This window comes from Oryzias latipes, chromosome 22 (genome assembly GCF_053564925.1).
Source record: "Oryzias latipes strain Hd-rR chromosome 22, Olatipes_Hd-rR_3.1".
Lineage (NCBI taxonomy): Eukaryota > Metazoa > Chordata > Actinopteri > Beloniformes > Adrianichthyidae > Oryzias > Oryzias latipes.
Window position 1 is genome coordinate 13884503 of NC_136258.1, and position 17287 is coordinate 13901789.

Consider the following 17287-nt stretch of genomic DNA (forward strand, 5'->3'; position numbering starts at 1 on the left):
TGAAAAAGGACAGAACTACTTTAGACATAATTGAAATAGGAATCAACCTAATCAAAAATCATGTATCATATACATTTATATAAATTATATGAGCTCACATAAAATATAGCCAGAAGTATACCATGACATAATGCTACCAATTTCTATCATTTGGAGGTTGTTGGGGTTTTTTTTTTATAAAGTACTTTTTATATTTGGTGGCTGTGGAAAAAAACTGTCTGGGAACTATTTTTTGTTTTTATAAATTGTTCGAAACAATCATATCATTAAAATGACCTGTATTCTGTTTAGTCTCACATTCCTGGCATTGCTTGTTTTTACACAAGTCTAGTAGACCAAATAACTTCTATTTTGCACAATGAAGAATTCCTAATTAGAGCTGAAATGGGGATGGTAGTGTAACTGGATATTGTACTGTACACAGTAAAGATTCTCTAACTCTTTTTTTTTCTCCCAACAGCTTTAGTACCTGATCAAAAGTTTGCGTAAGGTCATAAAAATTCCACACCTACAGTTAAATTTATGGCAGGACTCATTAGCTGAAATAAAACAGATTAATGAAAGTGCAATTAAATATGACCCATAGACCTAATAACAAAGTAGAGTCTGCTTGAACATGACTTTTCTGTTTTGTGCAGAAAGAAATCCCACAAATGTTTTTGGGAAACCGACACAGAAAGAAAATTGACTGTTGTGTGTATTTAGTAACTTAACTTTTTGTTTCAATCACATCATGTTGTATTTCCTAAAATTCACTTTATGGCTTCTCACATAATGCTAAATTTTTTTTTTTTGTTCAGGTTGAACTGTTTAGTCCTGGAGCTTTAAGTGTTGGTGTAAGATTCTTGTGTTGATCTGGAGTGTTAGTCCACATCATGCTCTCCCACAGGGATGGAGCATTAGTTCAGAGAAAAGGAAGCCACTACCTCATTAGCCTGCTAATTTTAGGCACCAGGAAAAGATGTTTAGAAACTTTTGGCCAGGATTCCAAGCGTTGGAGTGGTACCCACTGTGCTCTGCAGTCCCATGGGTAAAGCAAGGGTGATTTTGGTACTTGAGCAAGCTCAAAGAAACAATTTACAACATATACAGTGGGACTTCAAAAGTGTCTTATCGGGGTCAGGCATCAAACATGAATGATTCCATATGAAATAGCAACTTTCTGTTTACCGTAATTAGGGGAATATTTTTCCATTAGGGAAGTAAAAATAAATTAACATAGCTTTGGTTGAGAAGCTGACGTGGAAGTACACACAGGTTTTTTTTTCCTGTCCTCACAAAGTTCCAGGTATAATAATAGCTAGCAGAGTCTTTGAAAACACAACTTGAGATTCCAAATTATGTTAGTATTGAGAGTTAAAAGCTGGATCACACACCAGGATAGAAACATAGTTTTGATATTTTGTCGTTTGGGGTAAATGCACAAATTATAACTGTGCAGATAAAGTGGCTTTCACTTTCATCTTTTAAAAAATTGAAAAAAGTGAAACCCATTTTATGGCTGATTGCATAAACCACAGTAATAAGTCCACCAAGTCAAAGACAGTTTTAAACCAAATGCAGTATTTTTTCTCTCTTTATCTTAACAATCATAGTAAATATGAATATGTGTGTTTTTTAGAACAAGGCAACAGAAGTTTTAAACAAAAAGATTTTTTTTTTAAATGTGGCGTATTGAGGTATAAATTGACAATAAGTAGAAGTTTAAAGTGGTTTTTTTTCAGTAAAGTGTTGCAGACTTCAAATGACTGGTTTTAAATGTTACTGTGTTTGTCATAAACCTGTTAGTGGACATGGGGAACATTAAAAAGTAAACAAAGTAACTGTTGATGAGACAGCTTACACTTGATTGAAGTTAAAACAAAGTTGGTGAGTGGACTTTAGAAGGAAACCTTGCAGGTTTGCCAAACAGGTAAAGAAATGTTAAGATTAGACTTGGAACAGAAAAGAAAAAGAATTGAAGCAAAAGGGCAAAGCTCACAGGTCTGTGGGAAATAGCTGAACAACCCATTTCCAGAAAACAAATCATTTGGGGTAATTTTATAAAAAAAAAAAAAAAACACAGCATTAGCCTTTCTGTTACTTCCTCAAGATGGTAAAAAGAAAAATGTTTGTTGTTCTGCTGCAACATCTATTTACCACACTGCACATCAGAGGGTCTTCCCCTTCCCAGCCATGCCAGACCACCCACCCACACAATGCCGAAGCGCGGGCAAGAAACGCAAATTAAACCATTTCCCCAGGTCATTCAGCATCAGACTCGTTAAAACTGTAAAGTGGAGGAAAAAGACCTTACTGATCGCTGCCCAATGAGCTCCAGTCCCACCAAAATCCCAAACATTTAGTGATAATATTTTGGAATGTGTATTTTTTGTTTGTTTGTTTTAGGTGCTGATTTCAACCATTTTGTGAAGAGTACAGGTCATGGAATGAAGCAATTTATAATGTTACGGTTTGGTGAACAAGAACGTATAGGTTTACAGGTTAAATTCGAGTTTGTCTGGATGCCTAGAAAGATCAGCATAAAAAAAGGCATAAAAAATAAAATCTTTTTTATTTCCTTCAGATTTAACAAGGAAGCCAAAATTTCAGCAATCCAATCTTGGACATGTATTGTTTCCTTCAACTCTTTTGCCATGTCAGTGTGCTTTTTTACTTATGTGAATTGCTATTGAAGCACAGTTAACAAATAAACAACATTTTACTCTGAAAAATAAAATAGTTTCTTTTTCGACGTTATGCCAAAAGTAAAGTGCTTTTTTTTTCTTCTTAGTTTTTTCTTTTGTTAAAAAACTGCTCCCTTGAAGGCGTGGGAATATGCTTTTTTGTAGTTACTATTGTTCTCAAAATATGTTGAAAATATGTAACAACTGATGATCATCTCTTTTTTTTTCTAGTTCTGAGTTCAACCTTGCACCAGTCGTTATCATATCTCTTACATCTCCACTCTCTATCGCTCTATCCGTACTTTTTCAGAGTCTGTGGGATTTGAATAACTTTCAGTTGCCTTTTGTTTGTTGGCTCCACAGTTGTGAGCATACTGGCTCACTTGTTGGACCAGCTTGATCCATGGAATACGTGGGGCACATCAGGACTTTGCAGCTGATTTAAGGCCCATGGGCAACAATTTGACCATTATAGTATCAAAGATTTTTTCGATTGCGCCAATGTTATTAAATGACTTTACTTATCAATAAACGTAGCTTTTCAAAAAGAAAAAAATCCATATTTAAGAAATTAACAATAAATGGAAACATCACCCGTTTTGATTGGTCAGTTGTTAGTGTAAAAACTTTACACAAAAACAGTACACGGCACTGAATTAAAAACTGTCTTTTCCTGTGATAAAATTTAAAGATGGCAACATAATGTTTATTTATTGTTTTATTTCTGCATTAAAGGATTAATAGAGTTGAAGCAGATCATAAATAGTAAACATAAGTCAGGATTTATAGGCTGCACTCATAGGTAAGTCTGTCTTTTCCTTTCTTTTTCCCAACTTTATTTCTGTTGTTTGTTTTTACCTGTTGCGTGCTGACTAGACGTCATTTTGACCATTGGCTGATTTTCACACAGATACTGGAACAATGTTTTGCGTACTTGACTGAACCCGTAAGATGAGTTAATTGGCATCAAAGCAGGTATGGCGAGAAGCACAGCAAGGTCTTTTCTTTTCCCGTGAGGACCAAGACAGCACAGTTGAAGCAGAGTTCATGATGTCTGTTACTTAGCCTGTTGCACCAGTGATGCATTCACACAACCAAAAAAATCTGCCTAAATGCTCATGTATTGAAGTCACACACATAGGAGGAATGCAGATGAAGTAGCTCTTTAGTCAATGAAAATGTTAACGTACCACAGAGGTGAAGAACTTTACTCAAAGAAAACAAGCTAAAAGCAGAAACCAAAACTATAAAAGAGGAAGCGAATCAAGGTTATGTGTCACAAAAATCATAGCGTAGCTGCTTCTCTTTTGAGTTGTGGAAGAGCTACAGTAGTCGCTTTTCATTCTCTGCAGAATGAAATTCAGTTCAGTACCAAAAGACCACAAATAAATGCCACTTTGGTTTCCCTTAAAGTGACATGTGGGTTGGTTATGAGGAGCTGCATTAAACTGTAAGACTTTAAAAAATGTTGTGTGGTTTTATACTTCTTTTTCTAAGTTTATGTTCTCTCACTCTTACTGTACAGTTTTGTGAGGACTTTTTAGCTGATGACTGGAAATGTGCATGAGCTCAGCTTCTGTCTGATCAGACTCTAGGAATATTGATTGTTAATCAGTTTTTTTGTTTCAAAATTGTACATAAATATGGATTTTTTTTTTAACTGCTGCAACATGTTGTCAAATTCTCTAAAATATATTATTGTTCCTGATGATTTTAAATGGAATTTCTGGTTATCTAACATCCAAGCACACATGAATGTGACTGACTTTAGCTATTTACTGGCACCTGAGAAAATCTGAATTTGTTGCAGTTTGCAGGAAAGAGAGTTGGTGCTGACTTGTGTTATGATATCAATGCACAAATAAAATGTCTGGACTACACTCAGGCGTATATCTCAAAAACTTTCCATGACCTTGCCAGGGTCTATAAGTCCTTTTGACCCATTGTTGTTATATTACGGTGAGTTTTCCATGCAGGTAAACCTTATTCTGCAGCCTGAACTTCTATTTCTTATAAGATATGCAGTGAAATGCAGCAGTTTTAACAATGTATTGTTTCTTTTTTTGTTCTTTGAAATTTATATAAAAATGCCTTGAAACCTACAAAACTTTGCACCAAGTCTCATCTGTGAGACTTTGAAATCACCAAAATCTGTGTGTTAGTTTATTTTAACGTGTAGGCATGATTTATGAAGACTGCGGATAAATTCCTTGCCCTTTGCATCACGTATGCAGGTGAGACGCAAAGACGAGACACTCACAACCAGGGGTTCTGTACAAGAAACAGCCTGCCAATATGGGCCAAAGATAAGGGAATGTTTGAATATTTTGCTTTGTCCCCATCCTACTTCTGCAGAAGGTGAGAAGCTGAGATACCAGCATCACTCTCATATTTGTAAGCACAGTGCTTTAGGAAAGATATGAAATCTGCCGAGGCTAGGGGTTGTTATAAATTACCTGGTGATCACGATGATAATCCCTGTCAAAATAACTCTTGTATTTGGCATAGGTAGAGTTCGGATCCCTGCCCACATTTCTCCTGCAATGGTTTGTCACATTTTGGCAGATCGTGATCTGGTTGTGGTTGACTTAGGGGCAAAAGACTGCAGTCACATGTAAAGACTGTGAATATGTAAATTCCGAAGTATTGATAATTCGCTAAACTCTTGTTGTTTTCTAAACCTAAAGTTTTATCCGAAATGTAGAATCCTAATCTGATTTTTTTCTCATAAATTCTCCACACATGGTTTTAAAAAACTAATCTGTGTGTTTAACATCTTCTCAGGCCCTACTAACAATTTCCTGGGTCAAATAGCAGTCTGTTTATTCTTGTTTGCCGCTTTCACAAAAAATGGTTTGCACTGCAAGGTATCGTTTAAGGATTAATTACTTTGTTTAACATACATGCAGCCTGAAAGCATTTGCAAACCACTATATATCTAAACACATTAAAAGCCAGGCTGGACTGTGGCAAACATTTCCCCAAATTCAAACTTTTCCTTCAAATAGGCAGACATTTAACCACGTAATGACTGTGATAAGTCCCCCTTTATCAAGTCACAGAAAATGCTTTGAGGTTCAGTAGATAATAATTACGATGATACAGTCAGTCGGAGCTTGCAGAGGGCAACTTCATGTTTAATTGCTTAAATCAACATGATAAGATGCTCTTTAAATATCTGCTTAGCTCTGACAAAACATGCTGACATTTTGAGCAGGCTTTCAGTGTTTACTTATTCAAGACCTCCATTACAAAGATCAAATCAGTTACAAACATCAAGAAGAAAGAACAATGAGGGGGAATGGAAGAACTGTGGGTGGGGGGTGAGTCAAAATTATTGGATTAAAAATTAAAAAAGAATTCACTGTGAGATAAGACTCAAATAAAATATTTAAAAAACACACTAATCCAGACTAAAGGAGTCATATCATGCAAACTTTTGCTCATCAGACTAGGCCGCTCAGCACAAGCACAATCTCATAATCATTACCATTTCAGATGAAAGGCTAGGCCCAATTAGAGTGGCTCCAATTGCTGCAATTAAATAAGTGTGGTTGAATGATAATATCTTTTCCCCCAAGAAATAAAGAAAAAGACGGCAACACTGAATAATCATACCAATCAAAAACAATCAAGTCAGACTTTGAAGTAGTCGCACTACCAAATCTTACAAATACATCTGGTGTAGAAATGGCATTCTGGGCTCAGCCGACAGGCGCCGTTGGCCTGCTGAGTCGCAGGCCATGGGTTCAAGCCTGCTTATTCCAGGGCTGCAGTGATGCTTTGGGGCTGCTGAGGACACTGGTGTGTGTTCCCACCCACAGAGCGTTGGAGCAGACCGCCACAGTCCACAGTCTTTTCGCAGTCGTCCAAGAGTTGTCCCATGATTCCATTTCTGCATCAAAACCAGCTGAGGGGGGAGTACAGCTTGGTGAGCGTTCGTGCTCGCACATAACTTTTCTGACTGCTGCTTTGGCAACAAATTGATCCCTATGTATTCAAGAAAAAAAATCAACAAGATACTAAAGTATATTGTGCACTTGATAGTAGTTTTTTTTTGATAAAAGTTTCTAAATAATAATTTAGTAGCCCAGTTTGTGTTATTAAGCAGATTGTAAAATTTAAAGCCAAAGAGCTTCTCACGGGACACTTTTTCATGCTGGGCTGACATTCAGTGTAGTTCTCCATCACCCAGTGGACTTCATGAGCACTCAAGCACGACGAACTGAATACACCCTGATTGCTCCAGACTGGGACAACACATATTTTAGTTATAGGGCACTACAGAAGCAAACAGAGGCTGTTGATCCGTCAGTTATCGAAAAATGCACACAACAATGGTGTGGCAAAACCTTCTCAATAGAATTAATTATCAATATTGTAATGTGCAGCTGTAAGAAATTATAGAAAATTCTTGGGCATACATTATTAACGTGCAGATGTTTTTCTCTTAAAATTTGGGCCTGGAAACGTCATTTTCGGGTGTCCTATTTGACGCTTCCAAAGTTTTTTTGCATTCTGATAAATTCCTTTTTATTTCAGATTCTGAACAATGAATGACCCCAACATTTTTCAGTCGAAACATGAAATGATACGGGCAGACAAGGAGAATGTGGTTACCTCTACTGAAACTGTATCTTCAAATCAAATTCATTAACAAACTCATCTGTTGGAACAAGCTGTTTCACTCAACCCCTATCCTCACTTAACCTTAAGATCAAGCATCTTCGTGTAAAACACTGAAAAAGTGCTCCTTAGCAGAGGCATGATGTTTGCTTTGACACCCAAAAATCAAGTTTTTCGTGGATAAATGGGGCTTGTCCATAAAAAGCCAGAGCATATCTAGTTTCCCTTTGTGCCACGTGACTCAAAACCATGTTTTGCTGAAGTCATCTCCATCTGAATGATCTCCCGCTTTGATTGGCTTAAAAAAACTCCAACAAATTTTCATTATTTTGTCCCCTATTGGCAAACTGAGTGACATTTGTGTAAAAATGAAACATTCCAAAGACTCTGGGGGTGAGGGGGGCTAACCTGTTTGGGCACACATTTCTCCAAAAAGGTAATGTAATGAACTGAAAGTTCAACATACCCCTTAACTGAAAGATGGGGGGGGGGGGGTTACAGTCATTCACTTTTTAGTGGATTTTTGTCTTTCTCCTTAACTTTTGTCACAAGGTGACAAACAAGTGTATTGTTTCCTTATGTTGCGGATTTTTTACTTCTGTGGGTAAAGTTTCTAGTCAAATAATAAAAAAGAGAAAAGAAAATAACATACAGCGATAATAGGCAAAAAAAAAATTTGAACAAAAAAATCAAACCAAGTTTCATATAAATGCTGCAACTCACCAAACAAACAGAGGTTTACTTTTGCTTCAGCATGTGAGGATAACCATTATAAGTACACCTCCATAATGGCTGTCTTGTCATATTTATACTCGCCATGCAAAATCTGGCCATAAAGAGTAAATCTGAAATGAGTTCTTAAATGAGGTTCAAATTATTAAAGGAATAGGTCTCTAATGTTACCTTTGGGATGAACCCTTCGGTGAAACTTTTGGTGGGAAGTCTGGACACCCACATGAATTGTCATCTTACCTTTCTAGAGGAACATCTGTCCTATAGGTCTATCTCAGTACCCTAAGTCCTGTACCCTTTTTGGCAAATGCTTTTGTGAGTCTTAGACTTGTTTTGAAGCCGTGCAGCACAATGATGTTTATGTTTTCTCGCAAGACATTGTTTTGTGACTTGTCAATTTTGGAGATACAAGCCAGAATTTCGAGCACCTCTAAACTACTTACAGACTTGTTGAGTGGATAATGAGCAGCAGGTGCTTGATTGGAGCACAGGAGGCTGATAGCAGAAGCAGGAAACTGGATTTTGCGGATCACGTCAGGAAATAGGGTCACATTTCAAATGAAGGTAGCGAAGCTCCAAACAGATATCCCGGATGGGTGATTGCGCCCCACACTGGAAGAAGTTAGGTTTGGGTTTGCTTCAGATTTTGGAAGGAAGTCTGGGATTGATCCAGCTGCAGAGTGGTGCTGATTCAGACCCAAATACCGTTCTCTACAGACACACAAGGGATCAGAAAAGTGAGTAAAAAATAAATCAAGTTATATTTTTACATCTTTTAACCAAGTAAGCTTACATGAGAGCCTGTCAGGGGAGAGCAAAACCAGTTTTCCTTCTTTATCCAACTTTGGTACTTAAGACATCAATTCCAGACATGACTTGTCATTTTCAACAGGTGCTGTCAGTGCATGAATGACAGACCTCATTAGTAGCTGTCATGCCACGTGTGTGTCTCTGTTATATTTCTTTCATCCAGTTCCTATTAAACAAAAATGCCTCTTTAAACAGAGGCACAGTAAGCTAAAAACAAAAGGCTGCCAAAGGCATTGCACATCTGAGAAACTGGGTTAGTAGGCACCTAGCAGGTTTGCAGGATGTTGAGAAAGATGTTCCAGTCAATCACTGTTAGGTGAAAAGTTTTTTTTTTATGACATTGACCAGTTGTGACAGTGCAAAATTCCCTTTCTAAATGGAAAAGTAATAGGAATTCTAAAAGAAAACATTTATATTTTAAAAAAATTGTCATTTTTGTTAAAGGTTTTGTAGAAAAATAATCTTTCAGAAGACTTGGAGCAAACAGAAACTCATTCAACCCAAAAAAGATAATACAACACAATTGCAGTGCTCAGAATTGGGCTAAATCATTCAGGTTATAAATTAAAGTCTGGAAAGAAGTATAAATTCAACTTTTAAAAAAATGAGAGAGTCATTAGTGAGAACATGAATTTCTGATTTTATTTAAGTGCAAATCCCAAAATATATTTTCCTCTAATCATCACCTCAAAAGGAATTTGGTTAACACGATAAATACAATAAAAACTTTTAGTAAGAAGAAACCTAGACCAAGTTCAGTGAGACTAAATCCAAGCATATTTATTTGTTGGTATGGCCATACAAAAGAAAAATCAAAAGTAGGTACACAGTTTGTGTTTTCTGTTTTAACTCTAGCCAGTCATAACCTAAGGTATTCCTCACTGTACATATGTTTATTAATTGTATATGAAAGCAAACCTTTTGTGAGGTAGCTTGGTGTAGGAAATTGTGTTTGCCATGTCCTGTATTTCCATTGTAATAGCGGTCTTCGCTAAATTCCTGGCTCTTATAAAAAAAAAAATTTAAAACGTACTTATGGTGCTTCTTTTTATACGTTTAACCACCTGTCCCTGAGAGGGTTTCTGTAGGAGTCAGATCCCTCGTGAGGCATTTAGGGACAGTTGGAGAATCAAAACCATCTTTTAGTGAGACCAAAAAAAGCTCAAATATGGGATTGAGACCAACCAGAAGTTGAAGTTTATTATTCTACAGTTGAATATGCCTAATTATTGGTTATTGTTCCTAAGGATCTGCTACTGGGGGAAAGCAGCCATTTTCCCTGTGTTTACAGAAATTAGGTCTGTTGCTTGCAGAGTTTACATCAGAACAAGCGTGTAGGTCCCACAGATTTGATAGTAGTCACTGTAGTTGAGTAAGATTTATTTAGTTTAATTCCATCACAAAATCCACAGAAATATCTGTAGTTTAAATTAAGAGAATAAAATGCAAAACAAAGGGGAGGAAAAAAAACTTAGTGCTCAAAAGATGGAAAACCTTTAGAAATGACTTCTACAGTTCATAAAATTCTTGGAAGCCTGAAACTAACGGTGCAAGGGATTTTATTTTATAAGCAAAATTGTCTTTTAAACCAACATTTCCAACAATAACCTGCCTTGTCTGGGGGACAGAATTTCATGATCGGCTGTCTGTGGAGGGAAGTACATCGACACACTTTGTCCAAAATTTGGTGCAGCTGTACTTCCAGTACGTCTGTGGGGATATAATCTGTCACTCATTATGTGCCTTGTCAGAAGTGTGAAGGAAATACACACACACAAAAAAAAAATGCCTCAGGGGTACCCATGGCCGACTTAACCACAAACAGACCGTGCCAAACTTTTCACAACAGGTATTTCAGAAGAGCCAACACCACTTCTCAGAGGTGAAAGTTTAGCTTAAGTTACTCTAAATGAGAAAATGCTGTCTCAGGCCTTTCATATCCTCTGATATAATGCTTTGTGTGGCTCCGCTTGGTAACAACCGTAGAAAACTGTTTTGATCATATCATTGCTTCCTAATTTCATTGTTCGTGTTTTTTTTATATTTTGGTTTGAGGCGTTTTCCCTACATCCTATCAGAAACACACTTTAATGTAAGGCCTCCTTCCTATGCAGAAATCTGGACTCGCATAAAGTTACTGTAAAGATTGGTTACAATATGCACTCGTTGAAAGAGAGGATGACACTTCTTTATGGATACGTTTTTGCTGGAAAGCTATGTCCTTTGGGACATTGCTTGTCAATACTGGTAAAATTAAAGAGAAATGCATATGTTTGCAACACCTCGGAAAGCTAACATTCGTTTTAGGATTACGTTTCTGACTGTCTTAAAACTACAACTTAATCTTTTTTTTTACTTCTGGTTTTAAGATTTCCATCATATGTTCTGTAAATGTTCCTAGGGTTTACAATCAGTGCTTCAGATGATTTTTACCAAAATATATTAAATATTGCTTCTTCTTTTTCTTACATTCTTCAAAAGTAAAGACATTTCTTTAAAAAACATTTTTTGAGTCTTGCATTTGCGCAAACCACATTGTTCGTACTTCTTTGCGACACAAAGATGTACAAAAAATGTTTGTAACATAAATCATAGACTACCTAAAGGTCCTCTCACTTCTTTTGTTTTTTTAAACAAATAAATTCAAACGTTTTGCTCTTTATATATAGGCTCAGATGATTGTAGGACTTAGTTCAGGTTTTTTTTTTGTTCTGGAATAAAAAAGTGCAAATTTTCAACATGTTAAACAGAGTCCGTCACTGAGGTTACGTTGCTACCAAATTCTTTGTTTAAACTGATCTGCTTTTTGGAGGATTTCAGGTTTTTGTTGGTCCTTTTTTTTCAGCCAAGTTTGGTACACAGGCTACCCAAATCTCTTTTTTTTTATCCTAGTTGTTGCAAGTAGACCTTTTATTTATCAGCTGGAGCTTAATCTATGCACTTTTTACACTTTAAACAAGCTTTTGTTTATAAACTTTGTTGAAATCTTTTGTAAAAGCTGAGCATCCATCTCCACATTAAGTTTTATGTCATTTCTGTTGTCAAAGACTCGTTTTTTCATAACAGTATGGTTAAATGCATTGTTTTTGGGCTGCAGACTTTCGCTTACGACAGGCGTCTTGGTCTTTGTCTCTGGAATGAAGTCTCTTTCAGATGCTCCATGTTTCATCATTGAAGGTGACTCTGACACTCATTAATCACTGTCTCACGCTCCAGTGATTCTTAACATCAGATAATCAGACAAATACACCAGTCCAGACCCATTGTTTTTCTTTTTATTGTATTTCCTGTAGCAGTCGTGATGATCCATTCTACAAATGTGTGAAAGTGCAGTCTTCTTTGAATTGTCTGAATGCCATGTCAAAATGTTAGAAAGACAGATGTTGGATTTTTAAGGTAAAAATGTGAAAGCGCAAAATGTAATAATTCTATTCACATGCATCCCAATAATCCTTTTCCTTAAAACCTAATTAGACATAAACTTTTCTGAATAACTGAGTTAGAATGATGTCAAATCTTAGATAAACTTTGTTTAAAAAAACTGTTATGCAGATTACCTATGGGTTGGTTAAAAAAAAGGGGACATTGTAAGCAAATATAAATTAAATTGTACATCATGAGCAGAACAGAAGTGCTAGGTGCATGTTTCATGAATTCTTATATGATCTGACAATGTTTGCTGGCTTAAACAGCAGAAATTTTCTCTCTAGTTCCCTTTGGGGCCTTTTTTCTGAACTCTTGGGATATCTGAAGTGGATGGTGAGTAAATTAAAAAACAAAAACAAAAGACCAATAAAACAAGTTTTAAAATATGTATTACAATTATTTCTATGCATTTTTTTGTTACATTTTCTATAGTGAGGGCTTCTAAAGATACGGAGCCAATAACATATAGTTCCACAACATCCTGTTACAACTTCAAAGTTTCTGCTACACTGTGATTTAATTTGACTGTTTTTATATTTTCTGTTAATTCCATCCCTGTCTTTGGTGGCACTGTGCTTCCTTCCTGAGAGCTAAGTGTTTCTGTGTGCACAGCTTTCATGTCTTCAGGCTTTATTTGTGAATGTAGCCTCTATTCTGCAGAAAATCACATTACAGCCCTGCACACAAAACACTTGATATCCTTCTGTTTTTCTTCACTCCATTTACTATTTGAGTTGCAAAGCGGCAACTTAATCTTTTATCACTAATGAAGAGAGATTTCATGATGCAGGATCAATGAAAGTCTTCGCCTTCCTTCATTCAAATTACATTTTTGTCAACAGAGTTGAGGGGAGATTATTTATCAAAACATGTAAAGATCTTTAAGAATAAGTGAGAAATGTGCAAATGCTGCACAACTAAGCGTTCTCCACATCTTTCTTCCACACCAGAAACAAGTTGTTTGCTAAATGTTGCCAGTGACTTGTGTCTTTTTTTAGTAGCACAAAAAGAAAATCCCACTCAAACAGCATCATGATCTGGTGTTCATTTGACGGTTTTGAGCACTGGTAGCCCACATGGTTCTGATTTTACAGCCAGTGTGTGGATCAGAGTTGCCTTATTTTATTGGAAATCTTGTTCATATATTCCTTGTCAGTTCCTCGCTGACCTCTGACAGCTCCCATGGGGCTCATGGGTACATCAAGGAAGCACTAACTGTGTTCACAGGCTCTGCAAGCAGAGATGACACAAAGTTTGAGGAGAGTTTGCATAGGCCTGCAAGTCAATCACTCATCGTTCCAAAAAACCAGGGGAGGCTGTTGTCTCGCCACTGAACTGTGAGGAGCTGTTTAACTTATTATGATAGGTGTGGCTATGGAGACACACTCCAGTATGACACAGACAGGCTGACGCAAGAGCTGTGTGTTGCACCATTACAGATGAGGCCTATATGTGGACTTTGAGATCACATTTCAATGCTATGGATGAAAGCATTCATGTAAAACTTGGAAAATGTTCACTGCATTTTGGATTTGTTTGTGCATAAACTACAGTATTGCATGATTAGTTTTCAAATCCGCAAATTATTTTTTTAATTTTTTTTCAATAAAGTCTCAAATCAGATGCAAGGTTTTAGGGATTACCAAGGGGAAAAAATATTATACCTTATTCCAACAGTTCATTTTTATAAAGAAACGTCAATTGTAATATAATAACTCTTACTTTGGGAGAGACTACAGATCACGACGTGAGCAAGATGATTTTTTTTAAATGATTTTACTTCTTTTTTTTCATTTCATGGTTTAACCAGAAAGGTTTTCTTTATCCTATGTTTTTGCTAGTTCTACATTTTAGCTGAATGTTTACTAAATAGTTTGGCGTTTCATGACTCTCTCATGATCCATGTGAGACATAAAATAGTAGATAATGGTACTGGACTTAACACAGACAAAGCCTGACACTGGTCTGCTTTGCTTCAAATGGGATGTTTCTTTTTCCTTCACACGAGCTGCTTTCTGCTGTCAAACTGGCATTCTGTTCTGATTTAGACTAATAATTTATTGCATCTGGCATCAGGGTTCACAACAAAACCAAAGGAACAGCTCAAGCTCTCAAAAAGAACTTGATATTCCTACACTCTAATCAGTTTAAGATGACCTGGGTCTTTGTGAAGGAAAAAGTACTATTTGCAAGATCTAGCAGACAAATGGTCTGTGGGGACTTCCAAAACTATTAATATAGATATAATCACAGGTTTGTTCCAGAGAATTTTACCCTCAGAGGGAATTCAGCTCAAGAGAGTGTCTGACTCCCTTCAAAGATAAAGTGTGACTTACAAATGGCTTGTTGTGAGCGAGTGATGAAGGGCATGAGCGATGGCCAACTTCTCTGCTGTGGAAGATTTCATTTTCTCAAAGGGATGTAGGAAGTATTTATATGAACTAACATGTCAGGGTGTACACACAAATATATCTTTCAGTTTTGTTATTTACCCTTAAAAAAGATTTAATCACATGGTTAGGGCAGCCAAAACTGTGTGTCTACACTGCTTTCGCAGAGCACATCCTACCCTGGTTGACCTTTCGGTTTATTGAGGTTACAAGACACAGCAGATCAGAATGAAGACAGACACATCACAAATGACAAAATGAAATGGAGGCCAGCTTCCCTGCCATCAAAGCAAGTTTGGAGTTGCCTTTTGAAAACAGTGGCGCAACAGTTAATGTGGCTCACTGAAACGCTCGGTTGGCTAACAATGGCCACGTTTCCCCATGTTAAAAGACATCCTCGTCGTCGGGCTTAGTGAAGGTGAGACTGTGTCACTTCGGCTGGCGCCGACCCCACCTGGCTGTAGAACCTCACCAGCAACAAACCAACCACAAGCTCTTTCTATAAGCAATAAAGTGAATCACAGTTCATTAGCCTCACTATTTAATAAAAAAAAATTCCAGACATAACTGTTTGTTTGTACCTGTGTACTTTATTACACTGACTAGAATAGATAGTTAAACATAATATATATTTTCTAAAACATCTATTACCTTTTTTTTCTCTGTTAAATGTGATAAATTTGATATTCTAATATATTTTAATGTTCTTTTTTTAATTCAAAGTACATCTGCCAGTTTGTTGTTGTTCATGTGCACCCTTCAAACCCCCTTGAAGACAAAGCATGAGGCTGTGAACTGCAGACATGTGGCCAGATGCCTGGTTTGGGTTCATTGAATTTTCCTGTTCTAACCACATGTACCTGTTTGTAGTAATACAAACTACAATAAAAAAGATAATAATCGAGATTGCATGTCACGTTTTTTTTTTTGGTAAAAAAAATGTACATGTTGTAAATTTACAACATGTGAGGTTGGTTTTTGTGGGGCCTAAAATTAACATTAAGAGCTTTGCTGGATGTTATTGCAAGTCGTTTTCTGAGATATACATTTTGAAAGTGCTTCTCTTTCTCATTAATTTTACCATTTCAGAGGACCCAAGCTTCTTCAAGAATTTCTACATGCCTGGAAATTGAATTAATTCGTGTTTTTGTATTTACACTGCAGCAAATTGAGCATTCAAATTATATAATGTCTTCCACTTGGGCTTTAGAGGAAGCCATGATGTTAGCATTTGAGCCATGAAGTTTTGAATGCAAGAACTGTTCAGAAGTTGGGATAAAATACTTTGAATTTTTAGGAGACACAAAGATCAGAGGCTATCATCTTTGTAATTTTAAAGATCTTAAGCTCTTTTATGACACATTTTGCGCCAGCAGTTTCAGCTGCAAACCAGCATCAATACTCCCACCTACTGGCCAAAGCCTGTCATTGTGCATCCCTGCAGTTCCCATTACTTAGTCTTCCCAAAGCCCACCTCGAGGTTTCCATTGCTGCTGCAGGAATGGTAAAGTGATCTGCGGTCCCTAAGTGCTTCTTGCTGTCAGTGGTGTTGACATGGGATGCAATAGAAACCCCGCAAAGGCCACCTTGATAGAAGAGACCTGTTGAGCTTCAGAGTGAACATGTTGAATCTTTTCTCTTACTCACTCTGTTCCTGTTATTCTTCACTTACTCGTGTAACACTTTTTTGTTTTATTGATGTTACCTCCAAGAATTATTTAAAAGATTAGATTGATAAAATAGAAATGTAAAAGGTTGGCTCAGCACTGTTTTTGTATTAAAAAAAAGCCAAGAGCTGTGATCAAAGTTTGCTTTTGTTTCAATAAAACCCATCCTGAAGATGAACTACATTGCCAGGCTTATTAAAAAGGATGGTCTGTGTGGGAAAATCCCTTCCTAACTAGAGGAGGAAGCTGTAGAAACAAACCGGAGGTTCCCAGCTACCTGCTCTTCAAACAGATATCGGGTCCTGCGTGGCGGTGTCTGGAAAGCCTTCTGTACTTTGCTCTGCTTCAGATGTTTGAGACTGCTATCGAGGGGTTTTGGGAGCTCTCCTGAGGAATAAGCAACAACTTGGCCAGAACAGCCTTTACATCCTTGGGTGGAAGCCATGCAGAATCCTGTTAGCTGATTGGTTAGTGAACATACACAACGTCCCCCAGAGAGCTAACGCTTGGGTGGTTCCGGATAGTGCAGGGTAGCAGAATAATTAACATCAAAAAAGCTTTGTGGGTTATCACTTAATGTGTGTCAGGTTATGATGAGCACAAATAAAGTATTTGTAGAGTTTTTGTCTGAAAATTTAAGATATTCTAAAGTGAAAAATCTAAACCTTCTAACTTAAAGATTTTCTATAGAGGATACACTGAAGCCATTACAGATTACTCTAACGGCAAATATCTCTCAAATTGTAAAAGTTAGTATGCTTTACAATTTAGACTGTGCACACTAACAAAGCACCTGTAGGTCTAAGAGAAAAAGTGCTTAAATCTGTGCGCTGTGTGGGGGCCGGAGGCATGGTTCCCTCCACACAGAGCCAATGACTGGTCAGGGACCCAAAAGAGCAGTTGTAAAAACAGAAAAAAACAAATATCTGCCCAGTCAGAAGTCTCCCTCATGGAGAAACAAGCAAAGGAA

General features: G+C 36.9%; 1 long non-coding RNA gene across 1 annotated transcript; it reads right to left on the bottom strand.

The window, feature by feature from the left end:
* Window positions 1-5782: 5782 nt before the first annotated feature.
* LOC110017470 (uncharacterized) lies at window positions 5783-11592 on the bottom strand. The gene is made up of 3 exons (XR_013653050.1): window positions 8818-11592; window positions 8468-8735; window positions 5783-6576 (listed from the first exon to the last, which is right to left on the bottom strand). It is a non-coding gene; the product is annotated as an uncharacterized LOC110017470 (long non-coding RNA).
* Between the last annotated feature and the right edge of the window lie 5695 nt (window positions 11593-17287).